Source organism: Pristiophorus japonicus, chromosome 3 (assembly GCF_044704955.1).
Source record: "Pristiophorus japonicus isolate sPriJap1 chromosome 3, sPriJap1.hap1, whole genome shotgun sequence".
In the NCBI taxonomy this organism is placed as follows: Eukaryota; Metazoa; Chordata; class Chondrichthyes; family Pristiophoridae; genus Pristiophorus; species Pristiophorus japonicus.
In genome coordinates, this window is record NC_091979.1 from 106,484,384 (window position 1) to 106,509,558 (window position 25,175).

At 45.8% G+C, this 25,175-nt stretch overlaps 1 protein-coding gene across 1 annotated transcript in view; it reads left to right on the plus strand.

Moving 5' to 3' along the window:
• kalrna (kalirin RhoGEF kinase a) overlaps positions 1-25,175 on the plus strand; it is a 989,478-nt gene that overhangs the window by 87,683 nt on the left and 876,620 nt on the right. The gene's annotated exons all lie outside the window — the stretch shown is intronic.

Below are 25,175 nucleotides of genomic sequence, written 5' to 3' on the forward strand. Positions count from 1 at the left end.
AGGAGTAAATGGGTACTTTTCAGAATGGCAGGCAGTGACTAGTGGGGTACCGCAAGGTTCTGTGCTGGGGCCCCAGCTGTTTACATTGTACATTAATGATTTGGATGAGGGGATTAAATGTAGTATCTCCAAATTTGCGGATGACACTAAGTTGGGTGGCAGTGTTGAGCTGCGAGGAGGATGCTATGAGGCTGCAGAGTGACTTGGATAGGTTAGGTGAATGGGCAAATGCATGGCAGATGAAGTATAATGTGGATAAATGTGAGGTTATCCACTTTGGTTGTAAAAACAGAGAGACAGACTATTATCTGAATGGTGACAGATTAGGAAAAGGGGAGGTGTAACGAGACCTGGGTGTCATGGTACATCAGTCATTGAGGGTTGGCATGCAGGTGCAGCAGGCGGTTAAGAAAGCAAATGGCGTGTTGGCCTTCATAGCGAGGGGAGTTGAGTACAGGGGCAAGGAGGTGTTACTACAGTTGTACAGGGCCTTGGTGAGGCCACACCTGGAGTATTGTGTACAGTTTTGGTCTCCTAACTTGAGGAAGGACATTCTTGCTATTGAGGGAGTGCAGCGAAGGTTCACCAGACTGATTCCCGGGATGGCGGGACTGACATATCAAGAAAGAGTGGATCAACTGGGCTTGTATTCACTGGAGTTCAGAATAATGAGAGGGGATCTCATAGAAACGTTTAAAATTCTGACGGCTTTAGACAGGTTAGATGCAGGGAGAATGTTCCCAATGTTGGGGAAGTCCAGAACCAGGGGTCACAGTCTGAGGATAAGGGGTAAGCCATTTCGGACCGAGATGAGGAGAAACTTCTTCACCCAGAAAGTGGTGAACCTGTGGAATTCTCTACCACAAAAAGTTGTTGAGGCCAACTCACTAAATATAATCAAAAAGTAGTTAAATGTCATCCTTACTACTAGGGGGATCAAGGGGTATGGCGAGAAAGCAGGAATGGGGTACTGAAGTTGCATGTTCAGCCATGAACTCATTGAATGGCAGTGCAGACTCGAAGGGCCGAATGGCCTACTCCTGCACCTATTTTCTATGTTTCTATGTTTCTCGCTGCACATGTTTGGTGGGGGAGTGGTGCTTTGCACAGTGTGCACAAACAGAGGTTGAGAGGCTGGTATGTAAGAGGTGTGGAAGCAGGTACTCACCTTGACCACCCGACTGAGCTCATTGAATTTCTTACGACACTGTGTGAGGCTGCATTGAATGACAGTGCTGGCCGACACCTCCTCTGACCTTTCCCTCCACATTGCCCTGAAGACCTTGGGCAATGGCCTCCTTCCACTCCCGGGAACAGAGCTTCCCTCCTTTGTTCAACTGCCCCCACCAATGCCTCCACTGTTACATCATTGAAACGGCGAGCTCTCTCCCTTACAGCTGGATTAGCAACAGTCATAGCAAAAGGTTCTTGCAGTTCCTCTCGGTTCTCCTTCAGATGCAGGACGCAGCTTGATAGAACCTCCCCTTTAAGAGCTGTAATGAGCCAGTGTGAAGGATTGAAGGATGATTGCTGAATGCAAGTCACCTGAAATTGGGAAGCGCTCAGGTGTTAGCACCCCTGTAGCAGCTCACTGAGGTCATTAGCGCTTGATTTACTTGCCCCCTTCCTTCCTGAGGCTCTAAAACCCAATTTAGAAGAATTTAACATTCCTTTGCAAATGGCGCTAAATTTTCAAACTTTAAAAAGTTAACGCCCCTAATGGGGCGCTATTGAATTTTTCCCCCTTTGTGTTCCACTAAATTCCTCTTTGTAGTTACACTAATAGGTAGAGAGTCTGTAGCGGAAGAGATTTAATCACAAATGAGTACTAAAAGTGCTGGGTTACATGTAAAATGCATGCCTTTATAGACATCCCATTCCCACATTAGAACATTGTCTACACTTCAAAAAAGTACTTAATTGGCTGTAAAGCGCTTTGAGGCGTCCAATGGTCATGAAAGGCTCGATCTAAATGTGTCTTTTTTTTCTTCTTGACTTTGAAGGGGGATGATGATAACTACTTCACAGAAAAGTATGAAGTGAATATACAGTTTCTCAATGTGACAGTTCTGACGTGGAAAGTGGTACTATTTCTAATGTTTTCAGGTGATTTAAAGAGAAAATACAGTACTCAGATGTTATATGAGATTACTATTGAATTTTTAAAAATTCACTTGCTGCATAAATTCACTTACTCTCTTGAGACTATTTAGAACAATCTGAATCCTGGAAAGGTGTTACCCGATGAGCTTCAACTTTTCCCCATGCGCCAGTAGCAAGACAGTTCAAGATGCTAACTTGATCCTGTCACAGTCATGATGTGGATATCTGTGCAGGCCTGCAATCTACACATGTGATAGTTCTGGTTCTTCTCAGAAAGCTGCTGCTGAAGTAGAGAACCTTTCCATGGAGGTGAAATGCTTACAGAGAAGGAAGAGATACAGTTGACTACAGAAGATTTTCTGAAGGAATTCGACTCTACAACAGCTTGAAGATAAAGAGGGAGAAATTCACTATCGCCTCATTTGGGACACATTTTTTAAAGTTTGAAAAGTTAGTGCCAGGCGCTAACGATTTCACATTGTTAAAAACTTTGCCATTTGCGTTCCAAGGAGGAAGTGGAGCGAGTGCTCCAATTCCTTGTTGCAGCGCAAATGGCAGCAGGCAGAGCGGAGACTTCAGCAGCGCTGCACACCGGGCCGTACAGCGTTGCCGCGTTCAATGACTCCTTCCCTCCCTCTGCAAAGTAAAAGCTAGCTACCTGGACCACCAAGGGAGCAGCGATCTCACGCGATCAGCCCTGCACTCAAGCAGAGTGCCAGGCTGAATGATCGCGGGCAGGAACCCGCGAAAAAAACGGCAATAAGAAAGGTATGTTTTTGTTTACTTATCTCAGCCACCTTGCCTTTAACCATCACCCCTGAAGCGGCTGGCCACCCGATGCACGCCTCCTGCAGCTGTCAGTATTTGCGCCTGGCGCTGCTGCAGGAGACGGAAGTTAATTTTGGGCCCGGGACGCTACTGGGGTGATGCGCATGGCGATAATGTCACGATCTTCGGGCGTAAGAGATCGGGGTGCAACGCTGTAGCGAAATAATTAAGAAATAATGTGCTGGAATAATGTGTCCTTTGAATTGCCACCTATTTTCATGTGGATTTAGGGTGTAAAATATAATAAAATGGGCTTTTAAAGACTACTGCCTCAAATCTGCTGCTAAACACTGCACCAGAATAATCCTCCCAAAAAACAATTCGTCACTTTAAGACCTGCTGGGAGTCCAATCGCCTATGCATAAATGGGGTCAAAGGGGTGTGACTAATTCTTCAGTCCCGTTTCACCCAGCACCCATGCTAAGTTATTACCACCACTATATAAGTCGTGGTAAGAAATACAGGAAGGTATCTATAAGGCATATACCACATTGAGGAGGCCATATTCTCTGCACTCATAGGGGAAACTAAAACTAGGGGACAGAGTCTCAGAATAAGGGGCCGCCCATTTAAAACTGAGATGAGGAGAAATTTCTTCTCTCAGAGGGTTGTAAATCTGTGGAATTCTGTGCCCCAGAGAGCTGTGGAGGCTGGGTCATTGAATATATTTAAGGCGGAGATAGACAGATTTTTGAGCGATAAGGGAATAAAGGGTTATGGAGAGCGGGCAGGGAAGTGGAGCTGAGTCCATGATCAGATCAGCCATGATCTTATTAAATGGTGCAGTAAGCTCGAGGGGCCAAATGGCCTACTCCTGCTCCTATTTCTTATGTTCTTATGCTGAAGGTTGATGTTACTTTGCTTGCAAATCGATCTGTTTAGTACCTTGGAGGTTCAGTCAGGACCGCTGTGCTCCATGTATTACTTTGTATTAAGGCATGGATTTCCCTATGTTCTGAATCTGTGAAATGAAGTAAAATGAGAGCTTGGAAGAAGCTCAATTGGTGGTTCTTAGAATGAGGCCTTTTCCCTACCTACAGATAGCTACCCTGCAGAGTCGACAGACCAAGAAGGTTTCCCTAGACTTTTCTGAGCCATCAGTGCCTCAGAAGGCTGTGATTTTCCCTGGAGGCTGTTTACAAAAATCCTGCCACTATGAAAGTTGACAGCTGTCTAATGCAAATGCACTGTGTCCATAGGGAAGGTTATGAACTGGGCAGCTTGAGTAAAGACTACATTTCTCAATAGTTTGATGTGTCAGTACACGTGTATTGCTCCTCCCCTATCATCCTTCCTTTTCACAGCACAGGAAGAAGGGAATACCTAAGGGATACACCAATGCTTCCTGTGAGAAATGCCTCAAGGTGTATAAAGGAAGCCCCAGAGCACAAGCAGCAAGGTCTAAATGAGAAAAACAAAACAAATAACCACTTCCAGCAGCAGGTAAGTGGAAATGGAAGCAGAACATCTGGAAACGTGCAGCAGGCTCTAGTGGCGCTGAGAAAAGGGAATAGCAGGTTGGCACCAAGGATGCAGACCACCTCGCCAACATGGTGTTCCAATGAAGGGACTCCACCTGAAGCACCAACCCTCCAGAAATAGCAACCCACCCAATCCACATCGGCAGCATCTCGTGCCAAAGAGAAACTGGAAGCTATAGTTAAAGTCTGCAGTTGTTTAAGACCAAAAAAAGGCCAGAAAACTGCAAAGTTCCTCATATAAAGATAAGGTACTGTTCTTTGAGCTTGCTTTCAGCTTCATTGGAACAGTGTAGCAGGAAAAGATAAAGAGGCCGGAGTGGAAAGGGAAATTGAAGTAGCAAGTGACAGGAAGCTCAGGTTGTATTTGTGGACAGAACTAACCCCAATTTAGACCGCGCCTTGAGCAGTGGATACAGTATACAAGGTTGGATGAAGTACACGTAAATTGCTGTGTCACCCGGAAGAAATGTTTAGGGCTCTTGGTGTCTAGTGTTGGTTCGGGGTCATTTTATCCTTTTAATGAAGGTTCTCTGCTTGCCTTCATATGGAGTGCAACCCAAGTGTTCGTAGCATTTCTGAGAATAAGTTCAAGAAAGGAGCAACAGTATATCATGTGAGGCTATTTCTGCCTCCCTTCATGTTCGGCTGTAAGTGAAGGCATACTAGCAGGGGAAGGAAGGGAGTATGAATAGTATTTTGGGCACATTTCCAGTAATTTGTAAATGCTGTTCAACACAGTGAGGGCAAGATGGCTACAAATATGAAACATACATTGTTACAGGGTGTGAGTGCCTCTTACCTTGGCTAGCCGCGTCGTTGACTTCCTGTGGCACAAAGTTGCCATGTGAGGGGTAGTGGAGGATAAAACTGACTGATGTGTGTCAGTTGGGGCTCAGTGGGTAGCACACTTGCCTTTGAGTCAGAAGGTTGGGGGTTCAAGTCTCACTCCAGGAGCTTGAGCACATAAATCTCGGCGGACACTCCAGTGCAGTATTGCAGGAGCACAGCACTGTCAGGTGTCATCTTTCGGATGCGACGTTAAACCGAGGTCCAGTCTGCTCTTTTAGGTAGACGTAAAAGATTCCATGGCACTATTTCAAAGAAGAGCAGGGCAGTTATCCCCGGTGTCCTGGCCAATATTTATCCCTCAATCAACATAACAAAAACAGATATTTGGTCATGATCACATTGCTGTTTGTGGATGTTTGCTCTGCACAAGTTGGCTGCCGTGTTTCCCACATTACAAAGTGACTACACTCCAAAAGTACTTCATTGGTTGTAAAGCACTTAGAGACATCCGGCGGTCGTGAAAGGCGCTATATAAAAAAATGCAAGTCTTTCTTTTGCAAGGGTCTCCTCCTTCCAAGAGATCTGGGTTATTCCATTGGTTGGCATCCTTCTCTTGGTGCCAAATAACTGCTCCCTACTTTTGCTTATTTGGTCTAATTAAACCTCTACGGAAGAGTCTGAAAATGTAGAAACATAGAAAATAGGTGCAGGACACTGCCATTCAATATGATCATGGCTGATCATGCAACTTCAGTACCCCACTCCCACCTTCTCTCCATACCCCCTGATCCCTTTAGCCGTAAGGGCCACATCTAACTCCCTCTTGAATATATCCAAAGAACTGGACTCAACAACTTTCTGTGGTAGAGAATTCCACAGGTTCACCACTCTCTGGGTGAAAAAGTTTCTCCTCATCTCGGTCCTATAAGGCTTACCCCTTATCCTTAGTCTGTGACCCCTGGTTCTGGACTTCCTCAACATCAGGAACATTCTTCCTGCATCTAACCTGTCCAGTCCATCATAATTTTATATGTTTCTATGAGATCCCCTCTCATTCTTCTAAATTCCAGTGAGTATAAGCCCAGCTGATCCAGTCTTTCTTCATATGTTAGTCCTGCCATCCTGGGAATTAGTATCTGTAGACAGTGACCTGGAATTTGTGTTTAGTGGCGAACAAACAGCACTCGCTGTTCATTACACTTACCCGCAGACTTTCTGCGAGCTTTTGCACTGCGAGGCAGTAATTAGAGAGTCAAAACAGCGCGGCACCCTCTACAGGGGATCTGTGACCTGTGTGAACAGGGAAAGCAATGGTGTGGCTCCTCCACCAATCAAATTGAATAATCCTTACTGAGACAAACAGGCTGTGATTTCGCCTACCAATGTGGGCTCAGTACAGCCAAGGTCGGGGGTGGGCTGTGATCCCGCTGCTGTCTCCATGCCGGCTCCCCCACACGACTTTCCCCTGATTGGGCTCATTAAGCCCGCCCTGCAAGGTTCCCGGCCAATTAAAAGGAAGCGGGTCTGATGATATCATCTGATGATGCGTTTCCTTAAATAGACCATGGCCACATTCATTTTGACAGTTGTGCTGCCAGTGTTCTGCAGCTGCAAACACTGACAAGCGCTGCATAGAGGTGCACGGCTACACCTAGACTCCCCCACATATGCTTATGGAGGGAGTCACAGCACGCAGGAAGGTTCTCTTCCCTTCCAATGGGCGGAAGAGCCCTCCCCCAGGACACCAATGCAGCCTAGTTGCACATTGCACAGGAAGGCACAAGCAGGGATGTCGTCAGGAGGACCAGCTGCAGTGACACAAACCTTTCAATGATCTCAGTAGATTATGAAACATTACTGCAAAGCCACACTCAACCTCATCCTGCTGTGCCTTTCATCACATCCCCATCACTCTGCCTTCCCTACCCCTCTCATGCACATCCTTACTCACACCAACTTACCTTGCACCTTCACCCATCCCTCTCTCCCTATCTACATTATCACATCCCCATCTTGCTAGCCACCCCTCACACTCATCCTTGTCCAATCATACCAACTAACAACACACAAGGGTAGGTACTTGAGTCTTTTAGCCAATGTTCACGTAAAGTTTCTGTTAATGTGTTGTCAAACATTGAAATCTTTATTTTCAACACTTTGCCTTTTTAGGGCAGATTTGCATGCTCCTTTGGAAGTGGCTTAGTGAGCTATAGTGAGTTGTAGTGAATGGTGAGACATAATGGTAGCCCCCGGAATGATGATGAGTGTGAAAGGAATGGCATTGTAGGGATACTTTAAGATGCTGGTGTGAGGTGGTGCCAACCTGGCACATCATGTGGCAGGCAGGCTGTACAGCATCAAGTGAAGTAAATCTGACCATGGTGAGGCCATCTCTGGCCTCCCAGGCAGCAATGTGCTCATGTGCTGATGCCCTGTGCCCTGTGCAGCATCAGGTGATTGCGGAGAAGGTTGGTGTTGTTGTTGGTGATGCTGGTGTGGCTGGTGATGCTGGTGTGCCTGGTGATATTGGTGTTGGGGTTGATTGTGGTTGGATTCTGAGGACCAAGGTGAGATTATTTCAAGGGTTGAGATGACAGAAGCGATCTGTTAATGGTGAGAGAGGTTGCTCCAAGGAGGTGACAGTGAGTTTACTCCAAACACTTCCAACCTTCTTAAAGCTGAAAAATGTATTCCAAATCCTGAAGGTATCCGCTTCTAAGATTGGAAACTGATCAGCTATGAAGTGGTAGCTTTTATTCCACTTTTGCAGCTGTCACCCATTCAGAGCTACTTACCTGACGTGATCCCCGAGCGCCGTGAAACTCGTCAAAAAGTTGAAAAAATGGGAAGAAGGTAAACGTGCTGTTTAAATACCTTTTAACAATCTCTTAACTATTTCAATTGGCTCACCCGCCGCTTAGTGATGGGTCTGTAAAGCGCAGGCAGACCTGGCACTTGGGAAACTGTCACGGAGGCGGATTCTTAGCGGGATCCCACCCTGCTGTCAACCTTTTAGATTTTGACAGTGGACCCACCCTCTTGAGCAAAATGCCAGCCACAGAGTCTAAACCAGGAAGTGTCAGTTAAAATATTTAATTCAATATAAAATCATGAACAGAAACCACCATAAAGCAAGGTAAAGAAAGATGGGATTAAGAGAGAGATAAGAGAGATAGAAAAAAAGTTTAGTTAACTTTTTTTTGCTTAAAGATCTCCAACAATAATTCAAATCTGAAGGAATGAGACTCTACACTTCGGTTGTGGACGCCGCCCATTAGCGCGCACGGAGGGCGGCAAAGGCCTACCTTCGACGGTAAGCCGCGTCCACGCCCCAGCTGAAATTCAGTAGGCCCTTTGGCAGAGGCACCAAGAGGTAACGCAGCGCCGGCTAACGCCACCCGAGTGGCAACGCCTCCTTGGCGCCTCAATCGAGATTTTTAGTTTGAACGTCAGCCTTCCCAGCAGGCGTTCTTACAGCCTGGAAAAAGTGGTGAGTAAACAGCGGAACACGGGCGGAATCGGGCAGAGAGCAAGGTAAGTCTATTTATTTATTTATTTATTTAATTTATTTATTTATTTATTCATTTTTTTCATTAGTTGTAACAATGGGGAAGTTTGTGTGTGGGTCAGAGAAGTTTGAGTTTTTTTCCTTCCCTTTTCTTCCTGTTTTTCAGCTAGCATGGCGGCAGCCTCCCGATGTGAAATTCAGTCGGCCTCCTGATGTCCCGCTCGAGGATGGGTGTGCAACGCCACTTTTTAAGCGCTGCTCTCTCATCTTTGGGCGTATAAACTAAATTTGGCAGTTGGAGCCTGCACCTAACGCCTGGCGGTAAAATCAGCACGCAGGCAGTGGCACTGCCTCATAAACGGCGATATCGAATTTCGACACCTCAATGTCAGAGTGGTAATTAAGACTTACCTCACTGTTAAAAATTCACTTACGCTTGAATGGACAAGCCTTAACTTTTTCAGGCATGTTTAGTGGGTATTTAGTGGGTAAGTACCGCAAATTCACACCTGTCTGTGAATGCTGAATCTTTCGCCAAGCTACTGGAAGTTGCTGTCTAATTTACTTTTTAATAACAGTGAGTGCTGATAGCCTCATCGTTACTCTTACTGCAAAATCCAGGCCATTATGCTTTGGGTCTTACTGCTCCAAGTTTTAAAAATTGATAGCCTATCCCTTTTAAGCTGGTGGAGCCAGCTTCAACGTCGCGGCAGCACAAGTGACCATCCCTGACTCCATCCATCCCCCCACCAAGGTAACTCCCAATAGTGAGTGCTAATAGTGCTGGAGGCTGGCCTTGAATATGATCATGGCACATACCAGGAAAGTAGGATTGGGTCCTACAGAGCCACACCAGTGCATTTCTGTGTCCATTTGAAGACAATGGTTTAGTTCCATTTTTTGTTATCTTCTGATCTGTGTAGCAAGCATGACCAGAGTTTCTGGAGCAGGAACTGAAATGTCTTCAAATATTTCATTTTATGCACTCCCTCAGTACTGCACTGGAGTGTGAGACTAGATTGACTCAGAGGCGAGATTGCTCTGAGTCAATAAGGGGTTATGGGGAGCTGTGCGGTGAGGACAGGCTGGTCGAGGACCTTTGTCTTACGGATGTTAAGCGTAAGGCCCATGCTTTCATATGCCTCGGTGAATACATTGACTATATCCTGGAGTTCAGCCTCAGAATGTGCGCAGACACAGGCATCATCCGCGTACTGTAGCTCGACGACAGATGTTTGGGCAATCTTGGACCTGGCCTGGAGGCAGCGTAGGTTAAACAGCTTCCCACTGGTTCTGTAGTTTAGTTCCACTTCAGCGGGGAGTGTGTTGACAGTGAGGTAGAGCATGGCAGCGAGGAGGAGGGTTGGAGCGATGACGCAGCCCTGTTTGATCCCGGTTCAGACGTGGATTGGGTCTGTAATGGAACCGCTGGTAAGGATCACGGGCTGCATGTCGTCGTGGAGCACGCGAAGATGTTGACAAAGTTTTGGGGGCACCCAAAACGGAGGAGGACGCTCCATAAGCCCTCGCGGTCGACAATGTCAAAGGCCTTTGTAAGATCGAAAAAGGCCATGTATAAGGGCTGGTGCTGCTCCCTGCATTTTTCCTGCAGCTGTCGTGCTGCAAAGATCATATCCGTTGTTCCCTGTAGGGGAGCGGGCAGGGAAGTGGAGCTGAGTCCATGATCAGATCTTATTGCATGGCAGAGCAGGCTCGAGGGGCCAAGTGGCCTACTCTTGCTCCTATTTCTTATGTTCTTATGTTCCCCACTGAGTCACAGCTAATCCCAATTGTGTCTTTATTAGAAACCCTATACATTCTTTTTTTTAAAGTCAGTGCAAGTATAAATTAGGAAAATTTATTTTATATCTGCATTGACTTTTCTTCATCACATTTGTGACAAGGGAAAAACATCCCGAAGCTGCCTAATCGGTTCACTTTTTCATTTGTTTATGTGTCAAAAATCACAGAAGATTCCATTTCTTAAAACTGACTTGTTTCAGTTGGGTTAGTGCAGTTGGTATATTGGAAAAATGTAGATGATGAGTGAGGACATAAAGCATCAAATAGACAGAACCATTAGTTAAGAAGACATGCATTGTAGGATAGACATTGGGCTATAGTCAGTGGGGGAATGAAGGCATGTTCTGACAACAATGAACAGTTTTTTTGTTTTGTTTTGCATGACTAACAATTGATTGCACTTCAAAGCAATTCATTGTATGTGAAGTATTCGGGATATTTGAGTTATGATAAGGCACTGTTTAAATGTAAGTCCTGTTTATTTTCATGTTGACTTTATTATTTTTCAGGGATTTCATTACAAATTATTAATAAAGATGGTAAAACCTGTAGATATCTACAGAAATTGATAGCAGTAAAAGTCCTAACTAATTCTTGGAAAAGTTTATGTTTGTGAATGTTCATGCAGTATGATTAAGTACCATATTTAGAATGTTTAATTTCACTGCTAAATATGTATCTACTACAGTACATTGTTATTTGAATATCAATCCTGTTAAATTTATTCACGATTTCTTCTAAATTTACAGGAGTATATACAGGAGTATTGCAAATTTCAAAATAACCTGCCAAACAAAAAAATCCACAATTAACCACATTAACAGTTTAACAAGATTAGCAATAGGAGTGGGAATGCAAGTATGCCCTTCAATGATGCACATGGAGCAGAAGCATTTTCTTGTTACTCTTTACCCAATACAGCAGTCTACTTTTGGAATGAATGGGAGAAATTAAGTTTTGTAAACTGTGAGAAGCTGTTGTCAAAGCGGAGATTTCTAATATTTGTGCTTCTGCTCTAGTTATATTCCAAGAAGACACAACTGTTATAGTGCTAATACAAACTGCTTGAGTGCTTTACAGATGTTAGGTTATTAGTGTTAGCTGAGGGGAATATCGGTGTTAGCTGAGGCGGTGGGGGGGGGGGGGGGCGAGGGGGGTAGGAAGTACAAGATCAAGATTACCAGTAACCCATGAAAACTGCCTACATACCTTTTGGAGCAGGCTCGAGGGGCTAGATGGCCTACTCCTGTTCCTAATTTCTTATGTTGTGTTTCATCCTACTTTGTGCTTGCTATTTTCAGTCTGTCATAAGTACACTGCAACATAGGGTTTTTAACACAAAAGCAAAATACTGCGGATGCTAGAATCTGAAATATAAACAGAAAATGCTGGAAATCTCAGCAGGTCAGGCAGTGGAGGAAGCCGAGTTAATGTTTCGGGTCGATGACCCTTCGTCAGAACTGGAGAGTGTTCGAAAAGAATAGATTCTTAACAAGCACTGAAAGGGGGATGGAAAGTAAGAACAAAAGGGAAGGTCTGTGATAGGTTGGAAGACAGGAGAGATTAGAGAGAGGAAAGAGATGTGGCTGTGAAAACGAGTCTTGGCAGATATTTGCTCAAACACGAGAAGGGAAACAGAAAGCAAAGAAGATGAACAAGCTAAAAGAGACAAACGGAAATCCTGTGTGAGGGAAGAGCAGAACTTCTTCAAGGTTCGCATTCCTAGAAGAGAAGTGGCAATGAATTAAATACTAACACAAATATTAATTGATATTTAATATTAATCTTTACAGTCATCCATTGTGAATTTGCTTAATCAATTTTAAATAAGTAGACAAGCTGTGTGAAAATTCTCTTGAGTCATCCATCATTGTTGCTAGGGTAAGAGTTCCACATTTCTATTAAAGAAATAAAAGAAAGACTTGCATTTATATGGCGCCTTTCATGGATCATCTTGACAGTGACAGGGTCGATAGAGGGTCCTCCTCCGTTTCGGATGCCACGACGACGTGCAGGCCGTGATCCTTACCAGTGGATCCATTACAGACCCAATCCACGTCCAGACCAGGGTCAAACAGGGCTGCGTCATCGCCCCAACCCTCTTCCCAATCTTTCTCGCCGCCATGCTCCACCTCACAGTCAACAAGCTCCCCGCTGGAGTGGAACTAAACTACAATGGGAACCTGTTCAACCTGCGCTGTCTCCAGGCCAGATCCAAGACCACCCCAACCTCTGTCATCGAGCCACAGTACGTGGACGACGCCTGCGTCTGCGCACATACAGAGGCCGTACTCCAGGACATAGTCGACATATTTACTGAGGCGTACGAAAGCAGGGGCCTTACGCTAAACATCCATAAGACAAAGGTCCCCCACCAGCCTGTCCTCACCACACAGCACTGCCCCCCAGTCATCAAGATCCACGGTGTGGCCCTGGACACTGTGGACCACTTCCCATATCTTGGGAGCCTCCTATCAACAACAGCAGGCATCGACGACGAGATCCAACACCGCCTCCAGTGCGCCAGTGCAGCCTTCGGCTGACTGAGGAAAAGAGTGTTTGAAGACCTGGCTCTCAAAACTGCCACTAAGCTCATGGTCTACAGGGCTGTAGTAATACCTGCCCTCCTGTATGGCTCAGAGACATGGACCATGTACAGCAGACACCTCAAGTCGCTGGAGGAATATCACCAACGATATCTCCGCAAGATCCTACAAATCCCCTGGGAGGACAGGCGCACCAACATCAGCATCCTCGTCCAGGCCAACATCCCCAGCATTGAAGCATTGACCACACTCGATCAACTCCGCTGGGCAGGCCACATAGTTCGCATGCCAGACGCAAGACTCCCAAAGCAAGTGCTCTCCTTGGAGCTCCTTCACAAGCCAAAGGTGGGCAGCGGAAACATTACAAGGACACCCTCAAAGCCTCCCTGATAAAGTGCGACATCACCACTGACACCTGGGAGTCCCTGGCCCAAGACCGCCCTAAGTGGAGGAAGTGTATCCAGGAGGGCGTTGAGGTCTTCGAATCTCAACGCCAAGAGCGTGAAGAGGTCAAGCGCAGGCAGCGGAAGGAGCGTGTGGCAAACCAGTCCTACCCAACCCTTCCCTCGGCGACTATCTGTCCCACCTGTGACAGAGTCTGTGGCTCTCGTATTGGTCTGTTCAGCCACCAAAGAACTCATTTGAGGAGTGGAAGCAAGTCTTCCTCGATTCCGAGGGACTGCCTATGATGATGATGATGATGATTCATGGATCATGTACCAGCACTTGGAGAAGGAGACAATGCATAAATGTTTTAAACATCTGTCAATCTATAATGATAGAAAAAGTAGACAGAAAATAAGGATGATTTTCAAACAAACTAATATCGCATGACTCTTCTCCCACCCCCCCCCCAAGTTACCGGTTATGCATTTACCATTAAGGTATGGCATTTAATTTGATACTCCAATGCATTTTAACCAGTGTATGGCAGCTGATTGATCAAAAGTACATAGCAAATGCATTTATTTAATGACATGATTCTACGGGACTGAAATGCATAGTTGTATTATCTCCATTTACTCATTGCCCGCAATGCAGAGGAATGGAGAATGCACAGCTGCTCTCAGAGCTCGTAATGAACTTGTCATGCATCAGTCCAGCTGGATCAGAAGGTAAGAGATGCATTCTTAGTTAAAGGGTGAAAGGAAATGATTGCCTTCTCTGAATGCATGTTGAGGGAATTTTGTCAGAATAAAGTTACATACTGCTGCTGGAGATTTAAAAACTAATCTTGTTTAGAGCAGATTTAGCTGAATGTCATTAAGCAGCTTAGTAATACCTGAGCTATTGTTTTAACACATGGATGACAACACAAAATCATCCTTTTCCAAAGTTGGTACTTAGCTTTTATTGGGTGATTTTAGAATGATGTTGCTAGAGCCAGTGGGTTTGTACAGAGGAACGGACCCAAGAAGAGCTAAAAATGTGGAATTTGATTTCATTTTGTTAAATAACTTATTTTTTCTAGGTGTAGATAAAATATCTTTTGTTCTGTCAAGTTTTTGTGATGAAGTGTTAAACAAGTTAGCTGTAAAACACTCAGACATTTTATTTTAGAACTTGTAGATTGTTATAGCTGGTAGTAAATTATTTTTTGCACTAGACTGTAGGAAAAGGAATAGGCTCCAGAGGGGCTGATAAAGGGACTGGAATGACAGTGGCGATGTGCAGGTGCCTGTGCACAAATCGTCCAACCTCGCCAGATAGTGCAAGGTCTGACCATTGGCACTCCAGGTGCGCCTATCATGATGTGCGAGAAGTGCAAGGACCATGTCATTAATGTCAATACCTAGTGAAGTATTAACGAGATTGGAAGCTCTTACTGACTATGATAAAATGAAGCATTTTTGTCTATGATGGATTTCTTATTGGATTATTTCTTGCTGGACAGGAAACATGGGGTTAAAATTAGGTACATTTAGCTGATCATTCAAGCTGTAGTTTGTATTCTACCATTTCATAGGTATTAATATGTATCAGTAGGTTGTTCCGGTGGAGCAAAATGTCCCTATCTCTGTTAGCTCCTCCAGCCCCACAACCCCCCCGAGATAGCTGCGGTCCTCTAATTCTGGCCTCTTGCACATCCCATTAGTGGTTGGGCCTTCAGCTGCCCAGGCCCTAAGCTCTGGAACTCCCTCCCTAAACCTTTACCTCTCTTTTCTCCTTTTAAGACGCTCCTTAAAACCTATTTCTTTGACCAAGCGTTTGGTCTCATTTCTCCTTATGTGGCTCGGTGTTAAATTTTGTTTTATAACTCTCCTGTGAAGCGCCTTGGGATGTTTTACTATGTTAAAGGTGCTGGATAAATAAAGTTGTTGTTGGTTTAATACACTAATCTCTATTAAAGGTAGAACTTTGTCAGTAGTCTGTCCAGCAGTCTCTCTGGATAAATGTTAATTGCTTGTAACCACGGATTGAAGCAGTTGAAACAGATCAGTGATTTTTCAGGAAGGGGTAAAGCCATTCAATTCAAATACAAGCATTCTGTGAATGGTTGACCACTTATATATAGTTAGAAGAAGCACAAGAGGAGAAGTTCCATCCCTTGGAAGGCACAGAATTCTGCCGTAGTCGAGGCTGCTCCCATGGCCTGGATCCCCACAGTGATTCCCACATCATTGAAGATGCCAGTATGCCTCGTCTCAGTCACTATGCTGAGTGAGATTGAGGGCGCATAGGGAGTTCCCACCGCTGGCCCTGCCCCGTCTGATGTGGGTGCCCTTATGAGTGCTCGACAGAGGCTCCGCCCCTTACAAGGCTCCGCGGATACAGGCAGCGCAGTCTAGGACCCCGCGTATTTGGGTCCAAGCCTATTTTCCAGCCCCTCTACCGCACTCTTGCCAGAAAGGTTGCGTAATTCCAAGCCTCCGATTTACTTCCAGCACCACTCACATTTTGTATTCTAACTGCTGATACTTTCCCTTCATTGCAGAAATTATGTGGCTATTTATTAGTATTTAAGAAGTACAGTTTAATTAGGTGTTCAGTGTTCATTCTCATCACCTTATCTGATTTCTGGCTGGAGTCAGAAATTAAAATAGTTTTTGCTTTCCAAAGCTGTGATGGGAGAGGGAAGAGAGGATGTAAACAGTAACATAGTCAAAGATTGAAGTGGAAGTGATTAAAAATAATACCTGTACAGCTGAGTAAACAGTTTAAGGCTGCTCCAGGGGCAGATCATAATCGAGTAAGAATTTTTGCCAAGCACCTTGCATTACAGTAGCTTATAAAACACATTAAAGTTGTCCGAAATATATTGCGCACTTTAGCTAATCACATTTTATTGTTTACTTAATTTGCAAGTAAAATCAAATTTTTGTTTGGATTGAAAAAATAGGTATAGCCAACCTGCCATGATGGACTGTGAAATAAGAATCCTATCTACATGACTAAGTTCTAGCCATGAAGCCATGAGAGGCGACATTTATCATATCTCAATGCTCTATATTCTATTTATAGCCCTTGAAATGAGCAGAGGAAATTGTTTGGTGATACAACTGTGTCACTGCAATTGGAAATAGGGCTTTTACTAAACTTCCAACTGAAAATTAAAAGAATTGGTGAGGTGATAAAAAGAAGCCATTTTTAACCTTGTTCTGATTTACAAGTTTTTTGATCATTTCATCATAATTCTGAACAGCCCATCCCATATCTATGACTTTTGTAAATAACTGTAAAACACCAACCCATTACCTTTTGCATTTTCAAGCTTTTAAGTTGAAATTCCAGAACCATATCGATTGGATTTTCCTCTTGGCAAGGGTGCCACTGGAGGAGCATCAGAAAGGGCCTCTGAACTGCCAGTGTGACTCTGTTCTGACCTCGGTGAATTTCCCAGATAATTAGGCAGATTAAAATATACATGGTGAACTCCTTGCATTATCGTTGCTTTCTCTTGGGAGCTCATCTCTGCGAGTGGAGAGCCAACGGTAATATCTGAGGCTCTTACCACAATGTGTTGGTGGGTCTTAGACAGACTGAAATGGAAATTAGCTGTTTACACCCAATTTTCTTGCCTCAGCTCGTTCACCTAATCTCAGGCTTGAGTTGGATCATTTTACAGAGAAGACTAGTGATGGAAGAGCAAGATTGTGCGTAAATCAAATTTAAAGGGATGGAAACAATTAAAGGAGATATCACAGCAGGGTGACAATAATTGTGAAGGCCTTTAGAGACCCTCAAAAGATATCTAAACCCATTATCAGTTTTCATCAAGGGGACTCGAAGAGATTGGCAAAAATTAAAGGAAAGGAAATCCAAGGCATTTTGGTGGGTGTGGACAATCAGGTTACACTGGCCATTGAAACCAGGACAAGCTATGACCGGTGCTCCTGAGGAAGTATAAGCTTTAACATATCTTAGCGATTGGGGTCTGCTGTCCGACCCTCCTTTTGGAAAAGGAGCCTTCACTTACACCAATTGTCTGCCAAAGTGAGAGATTTTCACCACTGTTTGCAGATGCAGGTAGGCATCTACCATGCAACCTGACCTACCTGACATCTCTCTGTAGGCCCTTCTCTCCTTACAGACATGTCAGATCAAAGGAAACGATTGTTGTTTTAGTGTTATTGAGCTAAAATAAATTACATCAACTGACATAAAGGCTCATGAGAATTTTAATTGTCAGTAGGAGGGAAAAACCAAAAAGATTAATTCAAATTTTTAGGAAAGGGGTAAAATACGCACTTATATATCACCTCCAGGGTACTTACTGCTGCCGAGGCACTCTGGACTTGAATTTTACCATTTCAAGCGGGGGTTCTTTACGTATGGCAGAACTATGAAAACTAGCATGCATATGCATGCCCGCGAGTTCTCAAATGAATATTGAAATGCAACATCTGCCTGTTTGTGGCAGGTGCTTCTGTTACCACAGGTCCTGCTCTTGTGGGAAACCCTGGACTTCCTGGTTTCCCATCCTAAACTCCACCCCTCCGCCTACGTACCCGTCCCTGTCCCTGTCAATATCGGGGCCTTAGTTTTTAATGGGAGAGGGAAGTAGTTGAAATTATTTAATTATCAAAAATCTGTGAAATAATCAAATTGAAAAACATATATAGAATCATAGAATAGTAAAGCACAGAAGGAGGCCATTCAGCCCATCGAGTGTCGTCTCTTTCAAAGAGCAATACAGTTAGTCCCACTCCTCCTCTCTTTCCCCATATCGCTCCCAATTTTTCTCCTTCAAGTATTTATCCAATTCCTTTTAAAAGCTACTATTGAATCAGTATTCATCATCCTGTCAGGCAGTGCATTCCAAATCCTAACCATTCGTTGCGTAAAAGTGTTTTTTCCTCAGGTCGCTCCTGGTTCCTTTGCCAATCACTTTAAATCTGTACTCTCTGGTTATCGACCCTTCAGCTATTAGAGACAGTTTCTCCTTATTTACTCTATCGAAAGAATTCATGATTTTAAACACTTCTTTGAAATTGCTTATTACCCTTCTTTGCTCTAAGGAGAACAACTCCAGCTTTTCCAATCTATCGACGTAACTGTATTCCCTCAACCCTGGAAACATTGTAGTAAACCTCTTCTGCACCCTCTCCAAAGCTTTCACGTCCTTCCTAAAGTGTGGTGTCCAGAGTTGGACACAATACTCCAGCTGGGGTCAAACTAGTGTTTTCTATAAGTTTAGCATAACTTCCTGGCTTTTGTACACCATGCCTCTATTTATAAAGCGCAGGATCCCATATGCTTTATTTACAGCTTTGTTAACCAGTCTGGCCACCTTCAAAGATCTGTGCATAAACACCCCCAGGTCTCTCCCTTCTTGCACCCCCTTTAAAATTGTACCAGTTGTCTCTCATCTCACACTTTTCTGCATTGAATTTATTCTGCCATGTGCCTGCCCATCCCACCAGCCTGTCTCTATCCTCTTGAAGTCTATTACTATCTTCCTCACTATTTACTAGACTTTCAAGTTTCCTGTCATCTGGAAATTTCTAAATTGTGCCCTGTACCCCCAAGTCCAAGTCAATAATGTATTTCAAAAACAGCAGTGGCCCTAATACTGAAATTTGGGAACACCACTGCGTAGTCCCTCCAGTCCGAGAAACAACTATTCTGTTTCTTATCCCTTAGTCAATTTTGTATCAGTGCTGTTACTGACCCTTTTACCCCATGGGCTTCAATTTTGCTAACAGGCCTCAAAACGAACCAAGCAAAGACTAAGGGGGCAAAATTGCCCCTCACCCCAATTGCCCCTCGCCCCGATTGACTTTCATCACCTGGCCCGAAAGATCCACCCCTGACATGAAATTGGGCCTACTACCCCTCAAAAGAAGCGGAGCCCTGTCTCCGGCACTCTACTTCCTTTGAGGGACGGTCCCGGGGCAGTAGTGCAGCACTGAGTCCAGCGCTACGCGGATGCCGCGCTTAGTGCTGATGCGCTGCAATGCCCTCCCTTTGGATTAAAGGGGAGGGCCACTGCGCACACTGCAGGCCCTTTGGTGACCACCACCGGGTCACCAGAGCAGTGTGAGACCGGGCCAGAGTGCCGGGCTGCACGATGGCATCCCTAGTGCCGCCATGGTTGGGCTAACCCAAGAGTCGGCCGAGAAATAAAGATGATGATCTGGGGCACTGCAGGCCTTCCCTTTAAACAGTGCATTGTGAATGGATGTCAGCAAGCTTCACGGCCCACGAAGCTGGCGTTGACATCCACCCGCGCTAGCCTTGTGGCCCAGAAGGCAATTTCCCCCGCGAGGCATTAAGGGGTCGGCGCGGGCCGATGAGGAGTTGCCACGCACGATGATGACCTCATCGTCAGTTGCAGGACAGCCCAGGGCACTAACCACGGGGCGCTACGCTGCTGGGACAGTGCCTCCCAAACCTCTGGGGTAATTTGCTGGGAGGCGGTAGCGCTTCCCCCTCCCCCGGTGAAAACTGCCCTGCGCCCCGTTACCACTCCCCCCAGCTGTGTTAACGTGGCGCAAAAAAGAGATAATTTTGCCCCCTAATTATTTACTCAAGTTTAACAAGAACCACTGAGATCATTAAACACAAAGGGCCCAAGTTTCGGCCTCAGTTGCTCCTGATTTTTTGGAGCAACTGGTGTAGAACGGAGTATCTTAGAAATTGGAATTCTCGGCATTTAGTTTGCTCCAGTTCTAGTCAGTTAGAACAGTTTCACTTTGGAACAGAATTTTTTTTTCAAAAGGGGGCGTGTCCGGCCACTTACGCCTGTTTTCAAAGTTTCGGCAGTGAAAACTTACTCCAAACTAACTTAGAATGGAGTAAGTGAAGATTTTTGTACGCTCGAAAAAACCTTGTCTACACTTTAGAAAATCAGGCGTAGGTTACAAATCAGGCGTAGGGAATGGGGGGGAGGGGTTTAAAGGGAAGTTTACAAACATTAAACACTTCAGTTTTACAAATAAAGAGCCATCATCAATAATAAATGATAAAAAACATCAATAAATCAACCAATAAATCAATCAAAAAAAATTAATAAGAAATATATATTTTTTTTAATCAATAAATAAAACATTTTCTACTTACCGACTGCAGCATCGGGAGCCCTCCAACAGCGTGCTGGGATGCCCCCCAGTGTGTCTCTGTTAGTGTCTCTATCTCTCTGTCTGTCTGTCTGTGTGTGTCTCTCACTCTCTGTCTGTCAGTGTCTGTGTTTCTGACAGCAGGGGGAGGATGGGGAGGGGGGGTGGAGGGGAGGGAGAGGAGGAGTGGGGGAGAGGGGGTGTAGTGGGGGAGGGGGGTGACAAGGGAGGGAGGGGAGGGGGGGTGAGAAGGAAGGGAGGGAGGGGGGTGAGAAAGGAGGGAGGGGAGGGGGGGAGGAGAGGTTGGAGGAGGGGGGGGGGAGAGAAGGGAGGAGGGGGGGAGAGAAGGGAGGGAGGGAAGGAGGGGGAGAGAAGGGAGGGAGGGGGAGAGAAGGGAGGGAGGGGGAGAGAAGGGAGGGAGGGAGGGGGGAGAGAAGGGAGGGAGGGGAGGGGGAAAGAGAAGGGAGGGAGGGGGAGGGGAAGGGGAGAGAAGGGGGGGAAGAGAGAGAGAGAGAGAGAGAGAGAGAGAGAGAGAGAGAAAGAAAGGAGAGGGAGGCTGAACGGGCCAGGCCCGGCCGGGCCCAAGACTTCGAGCTTAGACTTACCGGATTGACAGGTAGATGGCGTCGGGTCCGGGGTCCGGGGGGGTCGGGAACGCGGGTCTGGGCGGAGGGGGGGGCGGAGATCGGTCGGTGGGGGGGGGAGAGATCGGTCGGGGGGGGGGAGGAGATCGGTCGGTGGGGGGGGGGGGGGGGAGGAGATCGGTCGGGAGCGGAGATCGGTCGGGGAGGGGGGGAAGGTCGGGAGCGGGGGAAGCGGAGGTCGGGTCGGGGAGGGGGGGGGGTCCGGTCCGATGGGGGCGGTGGGGGCGGTGGGAGCGGGAGTCAAGTCGGGTCGGGTCCGGTCCGGTCCGGAGGAAGCAGGAGCTGGCCGTGGGAGGAGCCTTATGCACGCAGTCCCAGTGAGGCCATTCGGCCAGGACTAGGGGCTGCGTGCTTCGGGCCCCTCCCACACAGTTTTGGGCGCCTGGAGCTACTGCACATGCGCGCCCACTGTAGCGCGCATGTGCAGAAGTCCCGGCACTGTTTTCAGCTCAGGGACTTAGCTCCGCCCCCTACAGCTTTTGCTGCGCCGCGCCGAGGGCCAGAGGACCTGCAGGGAGCCGAAGAATCTGGAAGTTTTTTTTAGGCGCACTTTTTGGCGTGAAAAACGGGCGTCCAGGTCGGGGCTGCGCCGTTCTAGACGCGGCCCGAAACTTGGGCCCATAGAACCTAAATATTAGATATCTAGATACTTGTCTTAAAAGCCTTAGGTTCCGCGGATCCAATCTTTCTTTTGAGTTGGGCGTGAGAACTGCCTTCCTCCTCTCCACCAAATTCCTACTATCACCAGATTCGCAACTGCCACTCTGCGATCCACTCCAATTGTGCTTCACTGAGCTCTGTCTCCAAGCTTCGAGATAATAACTCGTTTCTATTTTAAACTTTTTTGTCTGATTTCCCCCCTCCCCTCCTCCTTGAGGTTGTCTCCTTGCTGGGTACAGTTACATAAGCGTGAGTCACCATTCAGTGGCTTGTCTAAATGGTCATTATTGATGAGTAACCCATCGGCTATTTGACAACGGGGAGCACTAAAGCCAAGCCTGATCCTGTCCTCACCAGACATCCACGAACATGTATTCTAGCCGAAGTTTCTGGATAGCAGTCGGAAGTGGGAACCCTGCCGGATTGTTTGTTCACTAGCCCTGGGGTGACAGGGGTATTTGTAACATCCTTACTGTCATCTCAGCTGCAATCAGCTAACTCAACACACAACGGGGATGGAACCTGGGAACCTGCTGGTCCGTATGGTTCAGCTACTCATTGCTTTGACCAGCTGAACTTCGGGGAAGCAGTAGCTTACTTTTAAATTGGAAGAAAAATCAGTATTAACAAAAAGTGTTGCGTTTACAGACATTTCCTTCTTGCACGAATATGCTACTTATGTTGAGAAAGGCACTTTGTGTGGACGACAGAGATTCTAAATTATTGGCTCAACTGCAGCGAACGATGTTAATAATTTTAAAAAATTCGTGCAGAGTGCTTGGATAAGGTCAAATGAGACCAAGTTATTTTTTCGCACAATTTTTAAATCCTTTTACGAACAGAATTCTTCAGATATCTTTGATCTTTTTTCCTCAACACCTTCTTTGCTGTTCTATTTATACATAAGCAGATGTTCTGGCAGGTTATAGGCTGTAGATCCTGTTTCAAATAAATTCAGTGATACTGATGCCAAGCTTAAAATCATATCGAGTAAAGCTGCGTGCCCATCTGTTTGTGTGTGGTGCAGCTGATAGCGGGCAAGGTTCTTCTGGCACTGCCTGATTAAACTGACTGTGGCTGTAACCCAGCACCCTTCTCCTCAATGGTCTTCCTGTGGCGAACCTGATGTATAAAGGGGCTTTGAGCCACCCTGTCTTGTCAGTCTGTAAGATAGAGATGCTAACAAAATGGTTACTGGAAAGCCTGTCTGCTGCCAAGACAACCCACTATGGATCCCTTTAGTAGTGTTTAGGAGTAAAGCCTGGCTCTTAGAATTACAAAGCTGTCACCAAACCCTCTGATCCATAACTGTTAATATAAAAATCTTCTGAATTTGTAACTATAAGATGTATGATTTGGATTGACTAAATAGGATTAAATGAATTTACACAATCTGTAGACGGTTTTCTGCCCTTGACACTAAAAAGGCTTTGCATATAATTAGAAAGAAATATTTTCCATTAGAAAATTGCTCTCATGCATAATGACTAAAATGATTATGATACGATTGTCTTTTACACAGTGAGAACGATAAGTAATGGAGATGTTGATGGATATAGGGGCACGTGTCATGCCTCCAGCCTTCTCCCTCAGAACACCATGTTAGTGGCATGTGGGAGACAACATCAAGCTCCCCTAAACAAGTCCCAGACATGCAGTCAGCAGTCAGCAGTCAGCACCATGCTGCCACGAAGGAGAGGCACCTCCATTCCATACCCCTTTTATAGAACACAAGCAACCAACCAGCTCTTGCGATTCTGGCCCTCGGGATGCACCTAGGAGAAGCACTAGAGTAGGAAACTAAAAGGCGGATAAATAAAGAATTGGTAGGCTTGTGTTCATTTTGGACTTTGCTGTATTAAAAGCATATTCAATTATATTGTGCTTATTCATGAAGATTAGTGTCATACGGGTAATACATTTAGTTCTTGCTGACTTATCTAGTCAGGTGATTTTCACTGGCATTGTCATATAGAGGCAAAGAGGTCTGGGGCCGAAATTCAGGCCCGCCAGAAAGCTGGTGCACCTACCTTTTTCTAGATATTTTTACCATTGGGTCTGATGAGGCAAACTCTTGATCCATTTTCACCTCTTTGGCAATTTATTTATAGTGGACCGGAAGTCGATCATAATGGGAGCGGAGGTATGGCAGTGAGTGCTGGTGAAAGGTGGAAGTGGGGGTGGGGCAGAGTCTCCGCCACTGTCACTCAGCGGCGGAGCGGTGGTGAGATCAGTGCGCGTGTGCGTCACCACATCTCTCCACTCATTAAAAGGGGAGAAAAGCAGCAATTTTTTTTAGGTTCGGCCACTGGGACATCAGGGAGGCTTTTGTCCAGGCCAGCGGCCTGGCACCGAAGAGGGGGGGCCAGGCGGCCTGTTGGCGGCCCGGCCAAAACTGGGGCCATAATTGTCCAGCCGATCGGGAAGTCGGCCGGCAAAAAAAACATGGTGGCTGCGGCAGTGCGCCCTCCCCTTGAAGGGCCGTCGCGATGCCGTGGCTCACACACAGAAAACAAGATGCACCGACAGAAAAAGCTGTTGGGGGCACTGCCCGGTGGCTCGTGGATTTCTTCAGGTTAATTTCGCGCGGAGTGGGATGGAGGTGCGGGAGATCGGCGATGCGCACTTTGATGACGCGCTTGTGGCAGTCGACAGCATCGGGGCGGAAGTGGGGACTGCCTGAAAAATCCCCGAGGTGACTTTGGATCGTGGCGGCCATTGGACTGCAACGCAGCAGCCACTCGATTCCACCGCATGGCGGTAACGGGCCTTAGCCGGACCCTGAATTTCGGCCCCCTGATCTGTTGTCATGTTCTGATGGGTACTTGATGGAAAGATTGGTCCTTTATTTGAAGGTGAGAGGAGAAGGCATTAAGGGAGTGGGGATGAGGGTAACTATGTTAAGTGTATAATTACATAGAACTTACAACATGGAAATGGGTCATTCGGCCCAACCATTCTGTGTTGGTATTTATCCTCCATGTGAGCAGTAATCCTAATCCCATGTACCCATCACATGTTCTGAAATTCCCTTTTCCTTAACCACATAGCCAATCTATTAAATGTTGATATGATCGCTGCATCAGTCATGACCTCCAGTACTGTATTTCACAGCCATGCAGATCTCTGAAAAACATATCACTCAGCTCCTCAAAGAACTCTATCAAGTTTGTCAAGTATGATCGACCTTTTTAAAATTCATATTGACTGCTTCTAATTATTTTCTTTTCATCGAGGCATTTAATAATTTTATCAGTAATGAAATAATCCAACATTTTCTCTATCACCGATGTTAAATTAACTAGCTTGTAATT